This window comes from Thamnophis elegans, chromosome 8, assembly GCF_009769535.1.
Source record: "Thamnophis elegans isolate rThaEle1 chromosome 8, rThaEle1.pri, whole genome shotgun sequence".
Classification (NCBI taxonomy): Eukaryota; Metazoa; Chordata; class Lepidosauria; order Squamata; family Colubridae; genus Thamnophis; species Thamnophis elegans.
This window is the reverse complement of record NC_045548.1, coordinates 69336325-69362667: the sequence shown is the minus strand read 5'-3', so window position 1 is coordinate 69362667 and position 26343 is coordinate 69336325. Positions and strand designations below refer to the sequence as shown.

Genomic DNA, 26343 nt, shown 5'->3' with positions numbered 1-26343 from the left:
GGACGCGGTGCCTCAGTGGCTAAGATGCTGAGCTTGTCTATCAGAAAGGTCGGCAGTTCAAATCCCTAGCGTCGCGTAACGGAGGGAGCTCCCGTTCCTTGTCCCAGCTTCTGCCAACCAAGCAATTTGAAAGCAGGTAAAAATGCAAGTAGAAAAATAGGAACCACCTTTGGTGGGAAGGTAGCAGCAATACGCGACATTTGCATAAAAGGCACCAGAAGATTCAAGATTCTTTATATGCTTTATTGTAGTTTCAGTTTCAGTTTAATAAAATTTGTATGCCGCCCACTCCCATTGGGACTCTGGGCGGCTCACAGGCAAGATAAAAAAGCATTTAAAAATTTAAGATAAAAAATACAATTATTAAAATTACACACCATCCATTTTGTCTAAGTGGGGCTGGATATTGACCAACAGCCCCAGGCCTGCCGGAACAGCCAGGTCTTGGTGGCTTTATGGAAGGCCGGGAGAGTGGTAAGGGTCCGTATCTCTACGGGTAGATCGTTCCACAGGGCCGGCGCAGTTACAGAGAAGGCCCTCCCCCGGGGCGCCACCAGCTGGCATTGTCCAGTCGACGGCACCCGGAGGAGGCCCAACTTGTGTGATCTTATTGGTCGTTGGGAGGTAAGTGGCAGGAGGCGGTCTCTCAGGTAGCCAGGTCCTAAACCATGTAGGGCTTTAAAAGTAACGACTAGCACCTTGAAGTGCGTCCGGAGACCAATGGGGAGCCAGTGCAGCTCGCGGAGGATGTGTGTAACATGGGTGTATCTAGGTACACCCAAAATCGCTCGCGCGGCTGCATTCTGGACCAACTGCAGTCTTCGAACACTCTTCAGGGGCAGCCCCATGTAGAGCGCATTACAGTAATCCAGTCTTGAGGTGACGAGGGCATGTAATTGTGACAGCTATTTTCTCACGAACTGCTTTGCATTCAGGAATCCAACAGCCACTCTCAGCCACTTTAATGACGGCAGCTTCCAGGTTCCTAACATGTAGATTATCAGTATGGATCTGGCCTGCAGAAATGCTGATCTTCATCGCACTGGTAAATTCTGCCTATTAAAAAGAAGAAAAGAAACAAAGGCCCCTCCATTTTAAAAAAATGGACTAGGAGGTTTCCCAGATCTGGTGACTTAACTCCCGATTCTAATTCTGTCTCTATATCTAATCGGCCACTATGTCTCCGATTTCTTTTTTTAACCCACCCATTTTCCAATGCTGCATATTTTATCATCCAGCAGAAATACCCTTTTGCATCACACGCAGAATAAATAGCCCATTTCACAGAAAAGAACGAACAGTTAATATTTGATCGGCAAGACTCAGAAACCAAACAGTCTGTCTTTTGAAGCCATTTAGCTCCAACATGGTCTTGGTATCTCTGTCTCTCGCTCCTTTCTGTGAATTGTTGAAAATTACCGTATTTATCGGCGTATAACACGCACCGGCGTATAACACGCATCCCCCATTTTAACACAAAAATTTGAGTAAAAATTTTTTTCATTAAAAATAAATGACTTGGAAGCTCGGAACTTAATGTTGGATTAAAATTTATAACATTAGAACATGAATTATAACATTAACTCCTCAACATAAAGTGCCTTCCTTCCTTCCCTCCCTCCCATCCCTTTCTTTATGTTTTCTTCATGCTTTCTTTTCTTTTTCCTCTGCTCTTTTTAAATCCCCCCCCCTTCTTCTCCTCCTCTACATTTAGGTTGGATTAGTTTGTACAACGGTCATCAAACTTCTGAAGTAAAAATAAATAAATAAATCATATTTAAGAAGAAGAAGAAAAAGGAAGACGTTTTTAGTTAAGTCAAACGTTTTAATAAAAGTTTCATCTTTTAAGATTTGTCCAACACATCCAATTGTAACCTTAACAGTAAAGAATATCACCCCAGCTGCTAAAGGTTCAACCAGTCTGAGAACCATTGAAAAGACAACAGTGCAAAATCCAAAAGACACAACTTCCTCACCGCCATTGCTTTGGTACCAAATCTTTGAGGAAGGGGCTCCAGAAAGAAGGAGGAGGAGGAGGAGGAGGAGGAGGAGGAGGGGGAGGGAACCAAAGAGAGGCTTTTACCGAGTCTGCGCCCCACAGCCAGGACCGTCCTGGCGCCTCCAGCCGCGTTTCTTCCCCGCAAAGCCCTTCGGGCAACCCGAGAGTTCCTTTTGGCGCCAGAAGGGCTTTGCAGGAAGAAACGCCGCGTTTCTTCCTGCAAAGCCCTTCTGGCGTCCAGCGGAACTCTCGGGTTGCCCGAAGGGCTTTGCAGGAAGAAACGCGGCTGGAGGCGCAAGGACGGTCCTGGCTGTGGGGCGCAGACTCGGTAAAAGCTCTCTTTGGTTCCCTCCTCCTCCCCCTCCTTCCACAGTCTGTGTGACGCTGCCGCCAGGCTGAGAGCTGCCGCTGAAACAAGTTTGGGGAGGTCCTTTGCAGGCAGCCAGTTCTAGCTGCCTGCAAAGGACTTCCCCACGTTTGCTTTGAAAGAAACCTCTGCGCGGGGGTTTCTTGCCATGTGCGCGGCCTTAGAGGGAACAGTGGACCCGGCGTATAACACGCAGTATCGGCGTATAACACGCAGGCAGGGTTTAAGCTTCCAATTTTAGTTTTAAAACTGCGTGTTATACGCCGATAAATACGGTATATAATATTTAATTTACCAGTTCAAGAACGATCTCTCTCTCTCTTTTTGGACACCCTTGTTCCTTTTCACCTTAAATTGGAAACCTATGAACCTGGACTGCCAGGTTTTAACTGATTGCTTTACAAGATTTTATGGCTGCAGCTAGAGTTCAAAACATTTTAAGTCCCATTGATCAATCAGCAACTGATCTGAAATGGATGGCACCATGCTAGGGATTTTCAGGAAGTGGCTGCAGTGCGAAATTGCTGAATAAAAATATCAAGAGGTGTGAATTTATTAACTGGAGTTCCTTGAGAAAATAAAAGGAGGATTAAGGGAAAACATTGATGTTACAGAGAAACTCAAATGCTCTGAAATCTCTTACCTTCACTCCAGGATCTGATATTTAACAGGAAAGGGAATCAGAAGAACTTAACAAATATTGGTGGCAAGAGATAAAAGACCTCTTGTGATAAAGCAATCAGACATACTTAGGATATGACAAGCTTCAATCATGGACATTGTTGGCTGGAGCTTAGAAGAGCTGTAGCTTAAAATACCTGAAGATGGCAGCTTTGTAATCCTGTCAATTTCATCAGCTACGTGAAATATTATATTACATTCAACTGAGAAGGGAGAGAACTGTACAGCTGTGTCCCCAAACACTTGGAGGGCACCAAATTGGCTCTAATCAATGATTATTGATTTGGGTGCAGTCCAGAATACATACTTGTTCCTCTGGAAATCCAGTTAATACATGCTTTAAATCTGGAGCCTAGAAAAACTTAACGATTATTCTGTTCATTTTTTTCCCCAATGGGCCAAAGTGTGGGAATACACCTCCTTCCAGGTAACCTGCAGTTTTTCTAGTGTTTCTAAGTGGCTCTCCTAAAGACTATCGGAAGTAACTTTCATTGTAGACCAGGTGGGTCTCCAAACATGTCTGCTTGGAAGACTTGTGGACTTCAACTCCCAGAATTCCCCAGCTAGCATGGCTGGCTGACAAATTCTGGGAGTTGAAGTCCACAAGTCATAAAGTTCCCAGGTTTGGAGATTCCTGGATCACGGGGAGAATGTCTGAGTATACATTGAACAAGTAGCACAGATGATACAATGAGAGTACACAGATATTCCTCAAACTACGACCACTATTGAGCCTAAAAATTTATTTTGCTAAGCGAGACAGTTAAGCGAATTTTCCCCATTTGATGACCTTTCTTGCCATAGTCGTTAAGTGAATCACGGCAGTTGTTAAGTTAGTAACATAGCTGTTAAGTGTTAATCTGGCTTCCCCACTGACTTTGCTTGTCAGGTCCCACTGCAACGGTCATAAATAGGGAGACAATGGCCAAGCACCTTTGAGCAATTTTGATCACCTGACCATGAAGCTGCAACGGTTGTTAAGCGTGAAAAATGGACATAAACCACTTTTTCAGTGTCGTTGTAACTTCAAACATTCGAAACGTCGTAAGTGGAGGACTCCCTGTATCCTAATTTACTCTCCACATTTTGAGCCTATCTTTTTGTCCAACAGCTGAAACCGCAGACCACAAACCTCTTTTGAAGAGCGGGAGACCCAATCTTGCCGACAACTTTTATTTATCCTTCAAAACTCAGTTCTCCAAAGACGAGAACTGGATTGGATGAAAAGAATTCAGTCACATTGGGGGTGGGGGAATTGAAATAGATCATCTGAGGAGATTAAAATAAAGACTTGAGAGGGGAGTTTTCTTCACTTCCTAGAAACTAACCTGGCCTGTTAATTTTGTCTTTTTAAAACTATTTTTAAATATATATATTTTTTTAAAGCTCCCCCGCCCCTCCCTGCATGGCTTGAATGGCTACTCCCAGGTCATCACTTTAACCCACAAGGTATATATTTAAAGGCTAGCTTACTAAGAACAAACAATTTGGCTGGAAAGCCCCTTTCTTTGGCTGCCTCAAAATTTGCAAAATGGCAACAAAGTCTTGTGTATTTGAATACTCAGGGGGAGCACCAAATGCCGGATCCCCCAGAGAGATTGAAAAGGAGGTTGGGTTTTCCGCTACTCATACTGAAAGTCCTTTCAAATTACTGAGTATTTCTCATACATCACATATATACTATTACTACTACCACTACTACTGTGATGATGTCAACCATGACCACTGGAAGAAATTAATGAATGTGTAGGAATTAGGGTTGCTGCGATACTGTGTTGTGTTGAGTGAGTTACATTTTCAACGTTCTCTGGCGGTTTCCCAGTCAATCTTGCAATCCCTCACTCACCCAGCAGCAGCCACTGATTCCACAAAGAATCACTGGGGAAGCCAGCAGGAAGTTGGAAGTCACTTGCTTCGGACATTGTTTGTTTAGATAAGGAAAGATCTCGGAAACCAAGCACAGGCTATTATTGGGAACAGTTTAGACTCCATTACTTAAATGGTTCTTCAAGCTTTCAGTAAAGAGAACTCTATTTTCTTGGAATTGTTTTAACAAAAGCAGAGAACAAGCACACCTTTATCTAACTAGAAACAGCCACCGATTTATCTTGGAACACCCTAAAGGGGAAAAAAAAACATGTCTGTTGCCAAGCCCAAACTTTTCAACACATGACTGTGGGGATGCTGCAACAGTTTGGAAGATCAGTCGTAAGTTCCCCTTTTCAGTGCTGTTGTAACTTCCGATGGTCACTAAATGAATGATTAAAGTCAAGGATTACCTGCATTATATAAGTTTGCAGCCTGGAGTTAGTTATGAAATACCGTATTTTTCGGAGTATAAGATGCACCCTTTTCCCTCAAAAAAGAGGCTGAAAGTCTGGGTGCATCTTATACACTGAATACAGCATTTTTTGCCTCCTGAAATCCTTCCCCCTTCACCAAAATGGCTGTGCATAGCCTTTAGGAGGCTTTCAGAGTGCTCCTGGGGGCTGGGGAAGGCAGAAATGAATGAAAAACGGGCCTTTTTTTGCTCAATTTTGCCCCCTCCAGCCCCCAGGAGCACTCTATAAGCCTCCTAATGGCTATCCATGCCCCCCTTTTTTCACAAAAAACAGGCCAGGTTTTGTGACCGTTTTTTTGCTGGACATCCATTTGCCCAGAATACCACTAGTATGAGGTTTCATGCTTTGGGTAAGAGGTTGGACTAGAAGACCTCAATTTTGCCGCCCCCCCCCCCCCCCGGAGCACTCTATAAGCCTCCTAAAGGCTATGCATGACCTTTTTTTGACAAAAAATGGACCCATTTTTGTGAAAAATGGGCCGTTTCTGGGAGGTCTGCAGAGTGCAAAAAACTTTTTTTTTTATGTTTGCTTATTTAAAATCTTGGTGCGTCTTATACTCCAAAAATACGGGTGATAGTTAATTAAATAGTCCCTCAGAGGGAGATGGATGGTTCAGAAATGTGAAAAGCAAATAAATAAAGATAAAAATCTAATAAATGCATAAATAGACACAAAAAATGCAAATGCTTACTTTACCTAAAGAACTGAGGAACAGAAAGATAATGAAGATAAAAGGGCAATCTAACCCATCTGTCATGCTCACCTAAGCACTGTTCCATCTCCGCATCACTCTTTCTGATTCAATCATGTCATTTCCATCACTTATCAAACGGGACTTTCTCTGGCCATTTGTGTACCCGCTCCAAAATCTGCAAGAAGCAAGAAAAGAAAAACAGATCGTAATTACTGATGAACCTCAAAGGTACCGTTTAGAAAACATGGGAGGACTTTTTCAACCTTATTATTGTTTTTAGAACTATGTCCCACAACCTTCCCCTTTTTCTGCACAACAATCTTGTGAGGTGGGTTGGGATGAGTGAGAAGGACTTGCCCCGCCACAAAAATAACCTCAGGACTTAGGGTGGATTTACTGTGATCCTGTGGAAAAACCCAGGGAGCGATCCACTATACAACCCAAGAGCCATTGCTACGTCGTAATGCTCAGCAATCTAGCTACTGAAAACAGCAAAAAAAATTATTACAGCCACTCAAATCATACAATTAAAGTGCAATGCAATAAAATCTCGATGGAAGGATAACAAAATCTCCCAGAGGAACAAATGATGAATGTATCAGAATTATGAATATGTAGAATTCACAGAAATAACAAATTCTGCAAACTATTCGGTCAGGAAAAGCATAAAAAATTGTTAAGATGTTTTTGAAGATTGTCTTTGACTTATGAGCACAACTGAGCCCCAAATTTTCATCGTTAAGCACTGTTAGATGAGTTTTGCCCCATTTTACAACTTTTGTTTGTTTATTTATTTATTTATTTATTAGACTTATATACCGCTTCATAGGGCTTTCAGCCCTCTCCAAGCGGTTTACAATTTTTTTTTAGCAAATTGAGTCAGCAACTTGCCCCCACAGTCCGGGTTCTCATTTCACCCAACTCGGAAGGATGGAAGGCTGAGTCGACCTTGAGCCAGGGAGATTTGTACCGCTGAACTGCAGATCACAGTCAGCTAAAGTGGCCTGCAGTACTGCACCCTAACCACTACGCCACCTCGGCTCTTAAGTTGTTAAGCGAATCACTGCCATTGTTTTTAAACCAATCCAGCTCCCCAAAACCTCTGATGCTTGTCAGAAGCCAGCTGGGGAGGTTACAAAATGGTGACCCCATGACCCGGGACAATGCAAGTGTCATAAGTACATGCCAGTTACCAAGTGTCTGAATTCTGACCATGGGAACATGGGGATGCTGCAAAAACAGTCGTAAGTTAGTTTTTTTCAATGCTGTTGTAACTTTGAACAGTTGCCAAATCAAGGACTACCTGCATAGACGTTTTGAAATAAAATTTAAAAGATTAATTTGTATAATCATGAAAATTTGAAAATTACGGAAGATGTGAATTGAGTAAAGAGGCTGAAAGGGCTTTTATAACACTGAACTCAGAGGGAGGGTTCCACCACAAAACCGCGCTCAACTAAACCGCGTCCGACTAAACCGCGTAGCTGACGTCATCAACAGGGCGACAACAGCGCGGAGACAGAAGCACGCTGTAAACCCTAAACCTAAAATTAACCCCTAAACCTAAACCTAACCCCCCTAAACCTAATCCTAACCCTAACCCTTAACCTAACCCTAAACCTAAACCTTAACCTAACCCTAACCCTTAACCTAACCCTAAACCTAACCCTAACCCTTAACCTAACCCTTAACCTAACCCTAACCCTTAACCTAACCCTAACCCTTAACCTAACCCTAAAGCTAACCCTAACCCTAACCTTAAGTTGAATCTGCTTGCTTTCAAAGCGCTATTTAAAGCGCCCTTCTTTCTCCGCACTGGCTGTTGTCGCCCTGTTGATGACATCAGCGATGCGGTTTAATCGGGTCCGGCTTAATCGGGCGCGGTTTTGATGGGTCACGGAGAGGGAGGACAGTAATTGTTGAAAAGTGTTGTGGTCCGTTGGTGGCCTAGGGAGCTGGCAGCAGATTCGGACAGTGAGGAGTTTGGGGAGGAACATGGGCCAGTCCTGGAGTCTGGGGAAAGGCTCTGATGAGGGCTCTGCGTCGGAGGCAGAGAGGGGGCCAGGGCTATTTGGGAGTTATGTGCTGCCTCCAGAGTCGGACATCAGCAAGGCAGAGGAACATGGGGAGCATGTTCCCAGTGGAGCTGCCAGAAGGCAAGAACAGTTAAGACAAAAGGGCTGACTTGGGAGTAATGCTTGGACATGATTGGCCCCGCCCATAGGACATAAAGGAGGAGCAAAGGCACGTGAGCCTTTGTAGGAAGCAACTTTGTTCGTTCTGGTCGGTTTAAACTCTGAAGCTCCGTTTTGACTCTGTGCTCCATGTGGCCTTGCAAGCTAATTGCCAATTGGGTCTTTGGTAGCATTTCAAGGGAGATAAAGGTGGGTGCTCAATAGCCTCATCCTGAAAGACTTTGGTAGACTTTTGTCAGACTCTTTACAAACTATTTGTGACTCATTAAGGGCTGTGAATGAACATAATTCACGGCTACTGAAATAAAAAGAGGGTTTTGGGGACTAAGCATGTGCTTTTTACTGTCTCAGGAAGCTTAGGTCACAATAAAAAGGTTGGAAGTCCTTTATATATCCTTTCTTTTTCATCCCTTGCACTTTTTTTTGTTTTTCAATTTGTCTTTTATCCTATGGAAATATTTTAAAATAAATACACAAGACAGTGCTGTAAAATCCATCATGTAAGCCAATTTTAAATGAACAAAATTGGCTTGATGCAGGTTAATAAAACTGCAGTATCAATACAGGGCTGTTGCCTAAAGAATGATATGGAAAAACTGTTTTAGTTATATTCAGACTTTCATTTGAAAGGAAACAAGAAACGTAGAATTAAACCATTTTGGAACCTTTGTAGTAAGTGGGCCCATATCAGAGATGGGCAACTTAACATCTATCTTTAAGACTTGTAGACTTCAACTCCCAGAATTCCCCAGCCAGTATACTTCCTTATATCCCAATCTAGAGTACAATACAGAAGGTTCAGCCATAGTAGTTTACAAAGTGATAGAAACAAACACCATTGGAAGCTCAATGCACCGAGACTCTCTAATATAGATGAATATATCCATTATCTAGATCAGTGTTTCTCAACCTTGGCAACTTGAAGATGTCCGGACTTCAATTCCCAGAATCCTCCAGCCAGCGAATGCATTTTTGCCTTCTCCAGCCCTGCTGAATCCTAAAGAGTGCTTCCGGAGGCTATGGGAAGGCAAAAACACCTCCGTTTTTGTGAAAAACGGCCTATCTCTGGGACTGGCATGCACACACCATTAAAAAAAAGGGGGGGTTTTTACATTTTTTCAATGAAGATTGTTCTGCGCATGTGCAGAACAGAAAATAAAGATGGCGGCACCCAGGAGTCATGTGTCCGGCCGAATTACTACCTATTTGGCCGAACCGCTAGGAACCCACCTCTGCATTGAAGCCCTTTCAGGTATGCTTCCAAAGGACTAACAGACTGGATTTAGTCTTGTGGGTAATTCTCTGGTTGCGTGACCCGACAAATGCGCGCCGAAAAAACCATGACGTCAAAAGCGCACTCACAAAAGCGTGCCGACAAAACCGCGTCCACAAAAGTGCAATTAGGGTTAGGGTAAGGGTTAGAGTTATTACGTTGTTTTCAAGTCCACTATGTTGTTTGTTGATGGCGCGCTTTTGTGGGCGCGCATTTGTCGGCGCGATTTCGACGTCGCAGTTTTGTCGCTGCGGTTTTGTCAGACGCGCATTTGTCGGTGAACCCTCTGGTTGTGTGATCTTGATGGGGGCGGGGAGGTGGCAGAGATGCACGAAAGGAACAAGGGGGAAAGAAATACTGGTGTGCTTTGGTGGCCGCAGGCCCAGGCCTGAGAACTGCCAAGTTCCTCAGCTGGCTGGAGCGGCACTTATAACAAAAGAAGAGCCCTTCATCCCTTCCGCCTTGGCCGGGAAAGTGATTTTTCCAGTTTCTTTATAAAGCCAGCCTGTTGTTTTATGAAAACCGCAGCCGTCCAGGTAGATCTTGGCACGGAAGGGAAAAGCAAACGGAAGCAGCAGTTCAAATTTTCAGAATGGGATGACTTTCTCCCCGGCCAAGTCACGATCTGACTCGCTGTAGAAAAACGCACAACGGTCAAATCCCCATAGGGCAATTAAAAAAAACAAAACAATTCCATTTAATTATTTAAAATCAACAAAAAAAATCTTTTAAATTCTTTGCCATTTCATTCTGTCCTTCCTTTCTTAAACGATTCTATTCCACTGTTTCTTTGATATTAGTGTCACTGTTGTCCCACGACGCGTTGTCCGCGGCAAATTGTCATAGACCACAACATTTAGCGCCCCTGGAGACGGCACAGCGTCCACCATGCGGTGAACACAGGTAGTCCTCGAGTTGCAACCCTTGGTTTAGTTTCCGTTCAGAGTTACAACGGCATTGAAAAAAGTGACGCGCAACCCATTTTCACTCTTACGACCATTGCAGCCTCCCCGTGGCCACATGATCGGAATTCGAACGCGTGGCAGCTGGTTCCTATTTATGACAGTGGCAGTGTCCCGGGCAAAATCCATCCATCTATCCAGATTATAGTTAACAACCGTGTCATTAACAACTGTGGCAAGAAAGGTTGTAAAACAGGGCAAGACTCACTTATCAACTGTCTCGCTTATCAACAGAAATTTGGGGCTGAGTTGTAGTCGTAGGTCGAGGACTTCTTCCTCCAGAAGAAACAGTTCTGATCCAAAAGCAGAATTCAGCACTAGATAGCAACTGAAGGCTTATATACCGCTTCACAGTGCTTTTACAGCCCTCTCTAAGTGGTTTACAGAGTCAGCCTATTGCCCCCAACAATCTGGATCCTCATTTTACTGACCTTAGAAGGATGGGAGTTTGAGTCAACCTGGAACCCCCATCAAGATCTAACATGTGGGGGGGGGGGGCTTTTTCGACTTTTGGAGGGGCTGGAATTTCCATTGTTTAATCAAGACAATTGTTAAAGTGAGTCACATCCAATTTTATAGTCTCTTTTTTGCCATAGCTGTTAAGTGAATCGCTACAGTTGTTATGTGAATCATGGTCTTTAAGTGAATCCAGATTCCTCCTATGACTTGCTCGTCGGAAGGTCACAAATGGCCATCACGCAACCGTGAGATCATCATAAATATCAAATCCATTGCCAAGTACCTGAATTTTTGCCACATGATTGTGGCAACATTATAACAGTTGTAAGTGTGAGGACCGGTCATAAGTCACTTTTTTCCGGTGTCACTGGTTTGCTTTAAGTCAAGCACAAGCGGTATAATAAATCCGGCTAAAAGTATTGTCTTCACTTACTTTTTGATCCTTTCGCACTTGTAACCAGATACGGTTTCGGTACGACAGAAAGTTTCATCACAGCCAAACAATACGCAATCGACTTCCAAGGAAAACACATATAAAACCAACCATTCTCATTTACTGCTTTTAAAAAACCAAAGAGTTGTTTTACGATTAACATTTGTTAGCGCCTTTCTGGAAGCCTTTCTGGAATTCCTTGAGGAAGTTTCAGCCGCAGGCCCATTAGAATAATAAAACCAATTCTCTTCTTTTAGCAACCTCTGCAGAACATTAAGGGGGTCCTTAACCATGGCAATTTTAAGAGCCGTGGACTTCAATCCCCAGAATTCCCTAACGAGCCGTGCTGGTTAGGGGATGTTGGGACTTGACGTCCACAAGTCTTAACAGTTGCCAAGGCTGGACATTCGGAGACCACCAGTCTCCAACCTTTCTGACTTTTGGGGATGGAGGGGAGGGGGGAGAAGATGGGATGGTCCGATGCAAGTGTTGGGCGAGCACACAGCCCCATTTGCACAAGCGGTGGGCGGTTCCACCACAAAACCGCGTTCGACTAAAGGGCGCTCGACGAAACCGTGTAGCTGACGTCATCACAGCGCGACAACAGCCCTAACCCTAACCCTTAACCTAACCCTAAACCTAACCCTTAACCTAACGCTAAACCTAATCCTAACCCTTAACCTAACCCTAACCCTTAACCTAACCCTAACCTTAACTTGAATCGGCTTGTTTTCAAAGCGCTATTTAAAGCGCCCTTCTTTCTCCGCGCTGGCTGTTGTCGCCCTGTTGATGACATCAGCAACGCGGTTTAATCGGGCGCGCTTTAGTCGAGCGCGGTTTTGTCGTGCCACGGCGGTGGGCACGCACGCCCATCTGCTGCACACACCAAGTGGAGCTGCATGCACTCCTCACGGGCTTGCCTCCCACTTCCGCGGCCCGATAATGGGACACAGCCCAGGGATTGGGTACCGCTAGTGTAGGTTCTATGAATATATATTTATTTTTTTCTAAAGTATGACCTTTACAGTGGGATGCTGCGGCTCAGTGATTAAGATGCTGAGTTTGACGATCAGAAAGGTTGGCAATTTGGCAGTTCGAATCCCTAGCGCCGTGTAATGGAGTGAGCTCCCATGACTTGTCCCAGCTTCTGCCAACCTAGCAGTTCGAAAGCATGTAAAAATGCAAGTAGAAAAATAGGGGCCACCTTTGGTGGGAAGGGAACAGTGTTCTGTGTGCCTTCGGAGTTTAGTCATGCCGGCCACATGACCACGGAGATGCCTTTGGACAGCGCTGGCTCTTCGGCTTTGAAACGGAGATGGGCACTGCCCGCCTAGAGTCAGGAACGATTAGCACATATGTGCGAAGGGAACCTTTTTTTTACCTTTACAGAATATCCCCTGAGCTATTAAGGGTAACCCCCAGGAAATCCCCAGCATAACACAATACTCAGTCAAGTGCAGGCTTCCTTCACAGTTCTCACAAAACCTTGAGACCTAGATTTCCACTCCCTTTTCTTGTCCCTATTCTCTTTCTCTCACCCCTGGCTTCTTAAAACAATAGCAAAAAAGCCACAATAAATTTCTCAAAGGCCAAAAGGCTGGGCGGTTAAATGTGAATGGTAACAATTGGACTTTCCCCCATTATTTACTGGATTATTTCTTAAAAGTGATGTAAAACACAGATGATCTCTCAACGTGGCCTGCTGGGGAATTCTGGGAATTGAAGTCCACAGGCCTTAAGGTTGCCAAGAGTTGTACAAGACGTTTTGGCCACGAGGTTGCAGCCTAAAATTAGTCTCACGCTGGAAACCTGCAGACTAAATCCATTTATTCACGGTACATGCGCGATTAAACTTCCAGGGACAGAAAGAAATCATACAGAACTTCCCCACTCTGAGACAAAGGACTACTGTATTTTACGTCATGCTCTTTTGATGGACCAGCTGAACAACTTTATCTTAAAAAGATTTGGTGTCCCTTTTGCTGTTTTTGAGGGAGGTGATCGCAGTTCCTTTCCACAAAAAAGACTGATGCGATCACCCTGCTAACTCCAAGGAAACACATGTCTGGATGGAGCCTGAAAAGAGAATACTCTTTGGAAAATTATGCCACAGTTCCTTGAGGGTACAAGACTTTAAGACAGTGATGGCAAAACTTTTCGGCACTCGCAGAAACATCACACATGCACGCACGCGCTTGTCGGGGCTGCGCTCCGGAAAAGCCGAACTTCCAGTTCTAGCACGCATGCACGCTCGACGATCAGCCAGCGGTTGCGCACGCACAGGCCAGTTTTCGGCACTGCTGCACACATGAAGGGACCACACTCCAGAAAAGCTTAACTTCTGGGTTCTGGCGAGCATGCACACGCAACAATTAGTTGGCCAGCACACATGTGCACACCGATTTTCGACACTGCTGCGTGCGTGAAGGACAGCTGATCATCACGCCAACATGAGCGCCAGAAACCCAGAAGACAAACAGGCAAGGCCGCACGTATCGGGCAACATGGCTTCGCGTGCCACTTTGGGCATGCGTGCCATGGGTTCGCCATCAAGGCTTTAGGAGAATAGATCCTGAGGCTAGATTAACAGAAGAACAGAGAATTGGAAGGGACCTTGGTGGTCTTCTAGTCCAACCCCCAGATCAGGCAGGAAAGCCTGCCTATACCATTTCAAACAAATCGTTGTCCAATGTCTTCTTAAAAACCACCATGCTTGGAGCACTCACAGCTTCTGAACGCCAGTCTTTTCACTGACTTAACTGTTCTGTCAGGAAATTTCTCCGCAGTTCTAGGTTGTTTCTCCCCTTGATTAGTTTCCATCCATTGCTTCTTGTCCTGCCTTCTGGTGCTTTGGAAAACAGTTTGGAACCCCCTCATCTATGTGGCTGCCCCTCAAATATCGGAAAACTTCTATCATGTCACCCCTGGTCCTTCTTTTCATTAAACTAGATGTACACTCAATTCCTGCAACTGTCCTTTCTGTTTTAGCCTCCAGCCTTCCAGTCATCTTTGTTGCTTCTCTCTGCACTCTTTCTAGAATCCCAACATCTTTTTTATATCGTGGTAACCAAAACTGGATGCAACATTCCAGGTGTGGTCTTATTAGCAAGGCATTATAAATCAGTACTAAACACTTCCTTGATTCTATCCAGCCATGGGCCTGTCTCTTTCCACCAGATGGAAACTGAAGAACAAACCAATGGTCCTCAACGTACAACCAAAATGGGGACCAGAATTTCCATTGCTAAGTAAGACGGTTGTTATGTGAGTTGAGCCTGATTTTACAACCTATTTGCTTTGCCACATCTAAGTGATTCAATGTAGTTATTGGGTCATGGGGTTGTTAAAGGAACCCAGTTACACTATATTGCCAAAAGTATTCACCCACCTGCCTTTACTTGCATATGAACTTATTGTAAATTACATCCCATTCCTAATCCATAGGGTTCAATATGACGTTGGTCAATCCTTTGCAGCTATAACAGCTTCAACTCTTCTGGGAAGGCTGTCCACAAGGTTCAGGAGTGTGTTTATAGGGATTTTTGACCATTCTTCCAGAAGCGCATTTGTGAGGTCACACACTGATGTTGGACGAGTTTACGTGGCCTACCACTTCGTGGCTGAGTTGCTGTCGTTCCTAAACACATCCACATTCTTATAATACAGCTGAGAGTTGACTGTGGAATATTTAGGGGCGAGGAAATGTCACGACTGGATTTGTTGCACAGGTGGCATCCTATCACAGTTCCACGCTGGAATTCACTGAGCTCCTGAGAGCGATCCATTCTTTCACAAATGTTTGTAAAAACAGTCTGCATGCCTAGGTACTTCATTTTATACACCTGTGGCCATGGAAGTGATTGGAACCCCCAATTCCGATTATTTGGATGGGTGAGCGAATACTTTTGGCAATATAGTGTATCTCCCCTAGTCAGAAGCTGACTAGGAAGGTCCCACATGGACATTACATGAACCCAGTATGCTGCATGTTGTAAATACATATTAGTTACCAACAGAGGTGGGTCGCCAATTTCTTTACTACCGGTTTCGGTGCGCTTCCATGCACCCTCCCGTGCAACACTTCTGTGCATGAGCAGAAGCTTCCGGGTGGGTGAGCGGAGTCTCCCGCCGCCGCTACTACCAGATCGGCCAATCCAGGCCGAACCGGTAGCAACCCAACTCTGGTTACCAAGCATCAGAATATTGAACACGTGACCACAGGAATGCTGCAATGATTTTAAGTGTGAGGACCAGTCGTTAAGTCACTTTTTCGAGGGCCACTGTAACTTCAAACGGTCTTCTAAATGATTTTGGTTGCAACACAAACGGTTCTAAGTCAAGGACTACATGAAAGGCTTAATAGCAGTAGCTGTGAGAGGGATCTTGGGAGTTTTAGTGGACAATCACTTAAATATGAGCCAGCAGTGGGCATCAGCTGCCGAAAAACCAACACAGCTCTAGGCTCCATAAACAAGAGGGATACAATCAAGATCAAGTGAGGTACTTATACCATTCTATCCAGTTTTGGTCACCACACTATAAAAAGATGTTGAGACTCTGGGAAAAATGCAGAGAAGAGCAACAAAGATGATTAGGGGACTGGAGGCTAAAACATAGGTTATGTGACTGGGCAAGGCTAGCCAAGTGAAGAGAAAGACCAGGGGAGACATGATAGCAGTGTTCTAATATATGAGGGGCTGCCACAGAGAGGAGCGGGGCAAACTACTGTATTTTTCGAAGTATAAGATGCACCAGAGTATAAGACGCACCAAGATTTTGAACAGGCAAATGTTTAAAAAAAGTTTTTGCACTCTGCAGACCTCCCCAAAACAGCCTGTTTTTTGTAAAAACAACCCTTCCTCCCCCCCCCCAAAATCACATTAATAGCCTTTAGGAGGCTTGTAGAGTGCTCCTGGAGGATGGGACCAAAATGAACAAAAAATGGCCTGTTTTTCGCTCATTTCTGCCCTCCCCAGCCCCCAGGAGCACTCTAGAAGCTTTCTAAAGGCTATACACGGCCATTTTGGTGCAGGGGGCGGGGTTTCGGGAGGCAAAAAATGCTGTATTCAGTGTATAAGACACACCCAGATTTTCACCCTCTTTTTTGAGGGAAAAAGATGCGTCTTATACTCCAAAAATACGGTATTTTCCAAGGCACCTGAAGGCCAGAGAAAGAATAATGGATGGAAACTGATTAAGGAGAAATTCAACATAGAAATAAGGAGAATTTTTCTGACAGTGGGAACACTCAACCAGTGGAACAGAAGTTGCCTTCGGAAGTAGTGAGAGCTTCATCACTGGAGGCTTTCAAGAAGATATTGGACTGCCATTTATCAGAAATAGTGTAGGGTCTTCTGCTTGGGCAGGGGGTTGGACTAGATGACCTACAAGGTCCCTTCCAACCCAATCTGTATCTGTAAAGGACATGAACAGTGGCCTCCAATGAGATGGCTTTCATAGGTCTAATAGACTCTGATCCCCATGACTTCCATGGATTGGTCCATCTTTAAGCCAGCCAATCCGGTAAGTCCATTTTCTTACACATCATCTGGCAGAAGAAATCTTCTCGAAATCGGTTGAACAAATCACCAAGGTTACTTATTTAAGACAAGGAAGTCAAAAGAACAAAGCGCTCAGGGAACCACAGAAATCTTGATTGAGCATTGAAATTATTACTATGAGATTCTGCAGAGAAATAAGGAAAAACCTACCAGCGGCAACCTGTATCTAAAATCTATGCAAATCACAATTCTTAGGAAACAAGACGAGAGCAGGAAACTTTGTAGAAAGTAGAGCAAGAAAGAATCTACCCTGGAGCTACTTTCTTGGCTCGGCTATTGTGTTTCCTTTTCTGCCATGTTCAAAACCAGCTACTTCTTTTAATATTAATTCGGGAAGCCTCTTCAACGTGCAAAGGCTTAAACTGGGTAGGTAGAGGGGCATTTTTGTTAGTTGCGACCCCATGGTCAACGTTCCGCCAGGTCTTCCTATCCTCTACCATCCTCTGGAGTCCATTTGAGCTCATGCCTACTGCTTCAGTGACTCCATCCAGCCACGTCATTCTCTGGCCTCCCCTTCTTCTTTTGCTCTCAGTCTTTCCCAGCATGAGGCTCTTCTCCAGTGAGTCCTTCCTTCTCATTAGGTGGCCAAAGTATTTGAGTTTCATCTTCAGGATCTGGCCTTCCAAAGAGCAGTCAGGGTTGATCTCCTCTAGGACTGACCGGTTTGATCACCTTGCAGTCCAAGAGACTCGCAGGAGTCTTCTCCAGCACCAGAGTTCAAAGGCCTCCATTCTTTGTCACTCAGCCTTCCTTATGGTCCACTTGGACCCACACCATCAACATACTATATCCCCCTTTGGATATAGGACCCACACCATCTTTGGACCCACACCATCAACATACTATATCCCCCACTGATTTTCCTAGCTTGCTTGCAGGGACTGAAATCTGGCTGTGCTTGTGTTCATGCAAACACAAAGTCAGCTGTCCAACACAACCAAGGACCTTTCTCATTAGGTGGCTAGGAAAGCTCTGGTTTTGCAACACTCACAAAAAAATGCCGTATTTTATAGCAATAACACTTAGCCTTATATACCTCTTCATAGTCGTTTATAGCCATACAGTGGTTTTACAGAGTCAGCATATTGCCTCCAACAATCTGGGTCTTAATTTTTACCGACCTTGGAAGAATGGGAGGGTGAGAATCGAATTCCTGGCTGTGGGCCATGATCATGTGATCAAAATTCAGATGCCTGACAACTGGTTCGTACTTATGACCATTGATTCACCTAACAGCCAGGTTACTAACTTATCAACTACAGTAATTCACTTAACAACTGTGGCTAGAAAGGTCATAAAATGGGCAAAACTCACCTAATAACTGTCTCACTTAACAGAAATTTTGGAGGAGGAGGAGCTGACGTCACAATGACACGATGTGCGATCTTGGAGCTCCAAGATCGCAGTCGATACTTTTGCCGTTGGACGGTCCTTTTGGACCTAAACAGGGAAGAGTACGTCCTGCTGATCTCAGGGGCACCGCAAAGTCCCTGATTGATCCAGGAGAATCTCTTTTTGCTGGCGACAGAAGCACAGCCATTAAAGCTGCTGAAGTTGGGTTAGGTTAGTTGGGACAGCTCTGGAACGGGAGGAAAACAGAAAGAGAAAGTGTGTCCATCTGGTGAGCAAATCTTCTGTTTGAAAACAGAAGAGAACAAGCGGCGAAATTAAGGTACATTAGACAGTGTGTTATCCTTTTTTTAAATTTTCTTTTACGGATGCAAATGTTTCTTATTCTTTAAATTGAACGGATTAGTTTTTCTTCTACTACTTTTTATATTCTTTTTTTATACATATGGATTAAAATCTTTTTCCTTATTTTTATAATGCTGGATTGGATGGGTTTTGGTTTTTTTTGCTCCATTTAAGAATTTTGTTTTTTTTAAAGCCTAGAATATAAAGAAGATATAAAAGGAATACAAAGAGGGCTGTAATAACAGAGGGAATGGAAGTAACACTGCCACTTGGAAGCTGGAGGCTTGGAAATATTGTCTTTTCTTTTTTCTCTTTGATCATTTGATTTTGCATTTCAAGGTCCTCAACTTGTTTAGAGAGAGTGATAGTGAGAAGAGCATGGGTTGTTTATACAGGTGCTGTTTGGGAGCTTTATTGGCAGCTGGAGTGGAGTGAAAACAAAGCCTTGTCTTGAAAGATTATAAATGAACTTGCTTTAAATTTAATAAAAAGTTTTGAATGCCAGAGTGACAGTGTTTACAAGTTGGAAGAATGGCGCAACATGAAAAAAAAAACCTTAACATTGCAAAAGATTATGTTTGAAATTCAAAAATGATTAGAAGTAGCAGAGAAAATTGAGAAGAGATTGGAGAACATAGATCGTAGAACAGTAAAATTTGATGGAAAAAATGAGGATGTTCATCAAATGAAGAAAGTGGAGGTCAGAGTTCTAAAAACTGAAAGAAAAAATAAACAAAGAGACAAGAAAATTGTTGATATTGACAGTGAACTGAGCGTGGTTGGAAATGGAAAGAATGGAATATGGAAAGGGGAGATAGATGAACTGGAGCTCCACCCCAGATCTCAAAGTACAGAAGAAGAAAAGAAAGAAGAATTGATGGAACTAAGGAGATAAATTTTGTCAGAAGCACTAGTGATAACCAAAGATAAGCTGATCGAAGAAGCAGATGGAGGGTTTCGAGCTTATAGAAGATATGCAATAAGCAATAAGTTGCGAAAAGAAGTCCATACAAAACTTACTAAGGAAATAACCAGTATACTAATGCCACAAATGGCAAGAGTCATACATAAGACTGCACTGCTACTGGAAAGACACAGGTTGATGTAATGAAAGCTTATAATAAAAAATTAAGTTAAATTTAGTTAAATTTACAGCATTATGTATAAAATGAAGTGATAATGGATACAATTAAATAATTAACTGATAACGATAATAATGCATATATATGTATTGGTTTGATATGAGGAAATTTGATATAAATTGCAAATGGTGACTACAAAAGGAGGTTTAGAAACTTTTATTAAATATAACCAATTTTGATTTAGAACATGTTATAAAGATGTAATGTTACTGGATGATATTGGGAAGAGCTAATGGAATGCCATTATGTGGTTTTGCTTTCAATCTGGAGTATTTTATATAAAAGGACGTAAAAACATATAGTCAAATGAAGGTTGAGGTATGATGATAGTAATATATAAATATATATGATTTAAAATATGTGTTTTGATATGTATTGTAGGTGATTACTGTGGAAGGGATGCACGGAGGTTTTTGTAACCAATTGACACACTTTCTACAATTTGTAATGGAAGATGGTTTGTTTGTGTGTGTGTGTATGTGTTTGTGTGTGTGCATGTTTTGTCTGTTTGTGTTTAGAAGAGCCGAGGTGGCGCAGTGGTTAGGGTGCAGTACTGCAGGCCACTTCAGCTGAATGTTATCTGCAGTTCAGCGGTTCAAATCTCACCGGCTCAAGGTTGACTCAGCCTTCCATCCTTCCGAGGTGGGTAAAATGAGGACCCGGATTGTTGGGGGCGATATGCTGACTCTGTAAACCGCTTAGAGAGGGCTGAAAGCCCTATGAAGCGGTATATAAGTCTAACTGCTATTTATTCAAAAATAAAAATAAATTCTTATTTTAAAAAAAACCAGAAATTTTGGGCTCAATTGTGGTTGTAAGTCGAGGACTACCTGGAATTTCTCTCTATAGGACTTACCTTCTTATTGTGGAACACTATGCTTAACCCAACCTATAGCATCGTTATAACCACCCAGGAAATAGTGCAAACGTTCCCTTTAGTTACAGGAGTCAAAGATCTGAAAGTAATGCAAACTATCTGAAAACCTCAGCTGGAACAGAACACCAACAATCCTTTGACAGCAGGTGCGAGCTGCTGAGAAAGTGCCACGACTTTATTAAAACATTGCTCTTTCAAGCCAGTATGATTGTGACCTTGATTGACACAGAAACATGCTCCCCAATTATTCCCTTTGACAAAGCTCAGATTCAATTTCCTTCCTTCTGGAAGCTGAAACGAGTCCTTTCTCAAAGCAACATCAGTGGCTTCCAAGTTAGTTCTGAATGGGTGGTTGCCAGCCTTGTGAGGTAGTCTATAAACAGGAAGCATGCCCTGATGAACTAAATGTACTTCATTGTAAGGCTAAAGGTAAAGGTTCCCCTCACACATATGTGCTAGTTGTTCCCGATTCTAGGGGGCGGTGCACATCTCTGTTTCAAAGCTGAAGCGCCAGCGCTGTCTGAAGACGTCTCCGTGGTCATGTGGCCAGCATGACTAAACGCCAAAGGCGCACGGAATGCTGTTACTTTCCCACCAAAGGTGGTTCCTATTTTTTCTACTTGCATTTTTTCACGTGCTTTCGAACTGCTAGGTTGGCAGAAGCTGGGACAAGTCATGGGAGCTCACTCCATTACGCGGCGCTAGGGATTCGAACCGCCAAAGTGCCAACCTTTTCTGATCAACAAGCTCAGCGTCTTAGCCACTGAGCCACCACATCCCTGTATTGTGGACTAAGCTATTTTTAATCATACTCTTCTCCTGGCGGTGACATTTCCTGCTGTCTCTCAAGATTGTTCCAATAGAGGTGGCACTTCTCAGATGGTCGTAGTATGCAATTTTCAGGTCATTCTGAACTCATTTCATTTGCTTGCTGAGATTCTAGAGCAGGAGTGTCAAACTCAAGGCCCGTGGGCCAGATCTGGCCCGTGGGGTGCTTAGATCTGGCTCGCGGTGCCTCTGTCAGAGAAAATGGATGTCAGGAGGGCCAAACGTGGCTATCCCAGGCTCCGTTTTCAGCTGCAACAGCCTCCTGCAGCCCTCTGCCAGCAAAAATGGAGAGCTGCACGAGGTTGTCACAGCCAAAAACAGGGCCCAGGAGGCCTGGCAAAGCGCTTGGCCCATCACAAGTGCCCCTGACATGAGTGACGTCATGCTGCCCCCCCCCAGCCACGCCCCCCCCCGGTCCCCTGAAGTCAAACACAACCCTAATGTGGCCCTCAATGAAATCGAGTTTGACACCCCTGTTCTAGAGAGAGTGCAGAGAAGAGCAACAAAGATGATTAGGGGACTGGAGGCCAAAACACACGAAGAACGGTTGCAGGAACTGGGCATGGCTTGTCTGATCAAAAGAAGGACTTGCAGGACAAGAAGCAATGGATGGAAACTAATCAAGGAGAGAATCAACCTAGAATTAAGGAGAAATTTCCTGACAGAACGTTTAATCGGTGGAATGGCTTCCCTCCACAGGATGTTCCCAAAACGCGATGTTTTAAAGAAAAGATTGGACAACATATTTGTCTGAAATGGTATAGGGTTTCCTGCTTGAGCAAGGGCTTGGACTAGAAGACCTGCGAGGTCCTTTCCAACTCCTTTATTGTGCTTGAAGGTGACAGATGTGGCCAGGAGAGCCTTCGCATAGACGTGTCTTATATACCGATTCCTTGAGGTCCTTCCTCAGCCATCTTGGAGCTGGGTTACTGCAAAATGGGATGCCCTTGATAATTAGTTGAAAGCTGCCACTGGTCCAAATTGCAGTGGTGACAGTAACCATGGGTGCATCTCAGCATCCACATGGAATAGGACTACTTCATTGCCCTGGTTATCTGTAGCTTTCTGGTTGCATGCAAAGTGACGGCAGCCATTTAGGAAGCACTGTCGTATCATGGATCAAGAAGCATTTTCTCTCTCTGTAGGCCCAAGGAATCCTGATCCCGTTTCAAAAATAAGAGCTGGCTCTTGCCAACAGGAAAAGGGCTGATAAGATATGTGACTTCCCTGACAGTGATGTGACTGTCGTGTAAGCCTTTAAACTATTTTATTTATTGATATTTATATCCTGCATTTATTACTTTTATAAATAACGCAAGGCAGCGAACATACTTAATGCTCCCCTCTCCTCCTCCTATTCTTCCCAGCAACAACTTTGCAATGTGGGTTGGGCTGAGAGTGGCAGGCCCAAAGTCACCCAACCAACTTTCATGTACAAGATGGGACTAGAAATCACAGTCTCACATAAACAATAGAAAAAGGAAGGGAGGGAAGAAGGAAGGAAGGAGAAGAGAGGAGGAAGGAAGTAGAGAAGAGTGGGATGAAGGAAGGGAAAGGAGAGGAGGGGTGGAAAGGAGAGAAAGAGAAGGAGAGATAGTAGGAAAGGAAGACGAAGAGGGAGGAGAGATAAGGGAAGAAGAGGTAAGGAGAGGTGGATGGAAGGGAGAGAAGAGAAGGAGAAGAGCGAGGATGGGAGAGAAAGAGAAGGAGAGAGGGGAAGAAAGAGGGTAAGAGTAGGGGAGAGGTAAGGGAAGAAAGTAGGGGACGGAGAGGAGGAAGGAAGGAAGCAGAGAAGGAAGGGAGAGAGAAAAGAAAAGAAAGAGAAAATAAGGTGGTGTCAAACAGGCGCTAGGGATGGTAAACAAAGCAACCCAAACTGTATATTATAACCTTTTAAATGGAATAACAATAGTATAAGAATGGTGAAGAAAAAGAATAACCATGTGAATGTATACCTAGAATTGTATGTAAGAGAAAAAACGATAGTAAGAATATATAGCACAATATAGGTAAACAATATTTGGTTATAAATAGCTAAGTATAAATAAATATAGAATTGTATATAAAAATGGATAACGAATAAGGGGACATGAACGCAAGATAGAAATGTATAGAAGGGAAAACACTAACTGTAAAGAAACCGATACGGAACTGCTGTATGATATATGATGGAACCTCTTGTTCCTATGTTGTCTTAAGTCATGTGTTTGTTTTTGTTGATGTGTTTGTGTGTTTAAAATAAAAATTTATATTTTAAAAAAAAGAATCCACAGTCTCCTGGTGATTGGCCCAAAGTAACCCAGCCAACTTTCATGTATAAGACGGGACTAGAATTCACAGTCTCCTGGTGATTGGGCCAAAGTCACCCATCTGGCTTTCATGCTTTAAGTGGGACTAGAACTCAGACTCCTAGTCAAAGTCACCCAACCAGCTTTCATGCTTAAGGTGAGACTATAACTCAAAGCTGCAATCATACCTTTTTTCTTTCTGCATTGTTCCACGGTTGCTCCCATTTTTTTTCCCTTAAATGTGGTATCCAGATTTGGACACAGTCCTAAAATAGTATGCTTAGGCTATAATTAATCTATTATGTGCCATAATTTAGAAATTACACTTCTGTTGATAGAACCTCCTTGCCGTTGGAGCAGTGTTATCACATTGCTGACTCACATCCATCTACAGTCTTAAAAACTGCATTCAGAATCTGAGGACAAATCAGCCTGTCCCAAAGAAATGATAAAACCTCATCTAAACCCCCACCAAGAGATTTCAACTGTTGGGGTTGTATGTGCCTTGATTTCTTGCCTGCAAGCTCTCTTTAGATGTCTGGATAGCAACCTTCCACCATGAAATTTATGGAAATTTTCTTTTGCACTTCACCCCCGAAATACAACGAGTTAGGTGCTGGCATGTAAGTAAATATAGCTCTCAGACATTTGCAGCCATTTATTAATTTCCGCCTTTGGTTAATGAGAGATGTTATCTTGCTGGCAGAAGTCTTGATTCATCAATGGTGCAGAGTGAAACAGTCTGCACACAATTTCTTCGAAGGTCACTGGAGGAGCACTCCAGGAACCTCCCAAATCTTCAGTCAACCCAAGGTGGGGGAAAAATAAGTGATAAAACACAGGGTGCAAATGGGCAAGGAAATCTCAAGTTCAATTTTGTTAAGTGGGAGCAAAGAACACAGTCACCCTTCCTTGTGCGAAGAAGCCCTTAAGTTTTGGTTTTGGACAAGTGAAATCTTTTCCTCTTGGGAATCTCCAAAAGGGGGGGGGGGGTTAGGGAGGGAGAAAAGGAACAAGGATACACGCAGACATGGAAGGAAGGATGGAGGAAATAAATAAGAAAAGAAGGAAGGAAACAAACATAGAAACAAAGAAGGAAGGAACAAGGAAACAAGGAACCAACAAGGAAACAAGGAACCAACAAGGAAACAAGGGAAGAAATAAAAATGCAAACAAGGAAGGAAGGAAGGAAGGAAGGAAGGACGGAAGGAAGGAAGGAAGGCAGGAAAGGAAAAGGAAACAAACTGATTAACAAGGAAGGAAGGAACAAGGAAAGAAGGAAACAAACAAGGAAGGAAGGAACAAGAAAGAAACAAACAAGGGAAAAATGAATAAACAAGGAAGGAAACAAACAAGGAAACAAATAAACAAGGAAGGAAAAAACAAGAAGGAAGCAAACAAGGAAGAAGGAAATAAATATGCAAACATGGAAGGAAAGAAACAAACAAGGAAAGAAGGAAGAAACAAAGAAGAAGGAAAACAAGGTAACAAGGAAGGAGGAAGGAAACCAGAAAGAAGGAAACAAACAAGGATTCAAGGAGAAGAAACAAGGAAAGAAGGGAGAAGGAAAGGGAAGGAAGGAAGAAGGAAAGAAACAAGGGAAGGAAGAAAGGAAGAAGAAGGAAACAAACAAGGAAAGAAGGAAGTAACAAGGAAAGAAGAAAAAACAAGGAAACAAGGAAGGAGGAGGAAACAAACAAGGAAACAAGGGAAGGAAGGAAGGAAAAAGAAAGAGAAGCAAGAAAGAAAGGAGGGAGATCAGGAGGGGTCTTCTCTGCGTTTTGGTCTGGCCTCCCTATACAAGGAACAAAGATAGTATGAAGACTCAGCATGGAAATGTGAACTTCTTTTCTAGTGAGCATTTCTGGTGTAACTGTGAGTCCAAGTCCTGCCGTAGCCATGAAAGCCAACTGAATGACCTTGGGCCAGTCACTGTCTCTCTCAGCCCAACTCACCTCGCAGGGTTGTTGTTATGGGGAAAATAGGAGGGGAAGGTGTGGATATGTTCACCACCTTCCCTATATTTGTAAACATAATAAAGGCTAGATATAAATATAAATAAGTAAAACGTGCCAACGTTATCTATTCAGGTTTCAGGATAACTATAGCAGGTATTCAATAACTTAGGATGTGCGGCTGAAGAAGCAATTCCAATTTTCTGAGGCTGGAGCATGGTGGGTTTCAAAAATTGTTTGAACCTACTCTGTGGGTGTGCCTCCTTTGTGGGAGTGGCTTGCCACCCACGTGACCGGATGGGAGTGGCTGGCCGCCCATGTGACCGGATATGAAGATGCCGATGACACTTGTCAGAACCACCTTAAATGACCTCACACACAGCACTGGCATGCAGAAGAATATGATGTAAACTTGTTTTTTAAAAGGCATCTTTGGTTTGCGTTAAAACAACTTCAACACGCAATGTTCTGATTGCACCACAAACGCAGTAGTCATCCTTACCTTTCACAGAGGCACTGAGTTTCATAAATATGAGCATGATAGTGTAGAATAATCATATCCAAGGACCAGTGGTGGGTTTCAAAAATTTTG

The 26343-nt window shown here is 43.4% G+C and overlaps 1 long non-coding RNA gene across 1 annotated transcript in view; it reads right to left on the bottom strand.

Moving 5' to 3' along the window:
• Positions 1-820: 820 nt before the first annotated feature.
• LOC116512752 overlaps positions 821-26343 on the bottom strand; it is a 38622-nt gene continuing 13099 nt past the window's right edge. The window contains exons 2-3 of the long non-coding RNA XR_004255916.1: positions 6153-6258; positions 821-1056 (exon numbers count right to left, since the gene is read on the bottom strand). This is a non-coding gene — a long non-coding RNA (uncharacterized LOC116512752). The remainder of the gene's footprint in view (positions 1057-6152; positions 6259-26343) is intronic.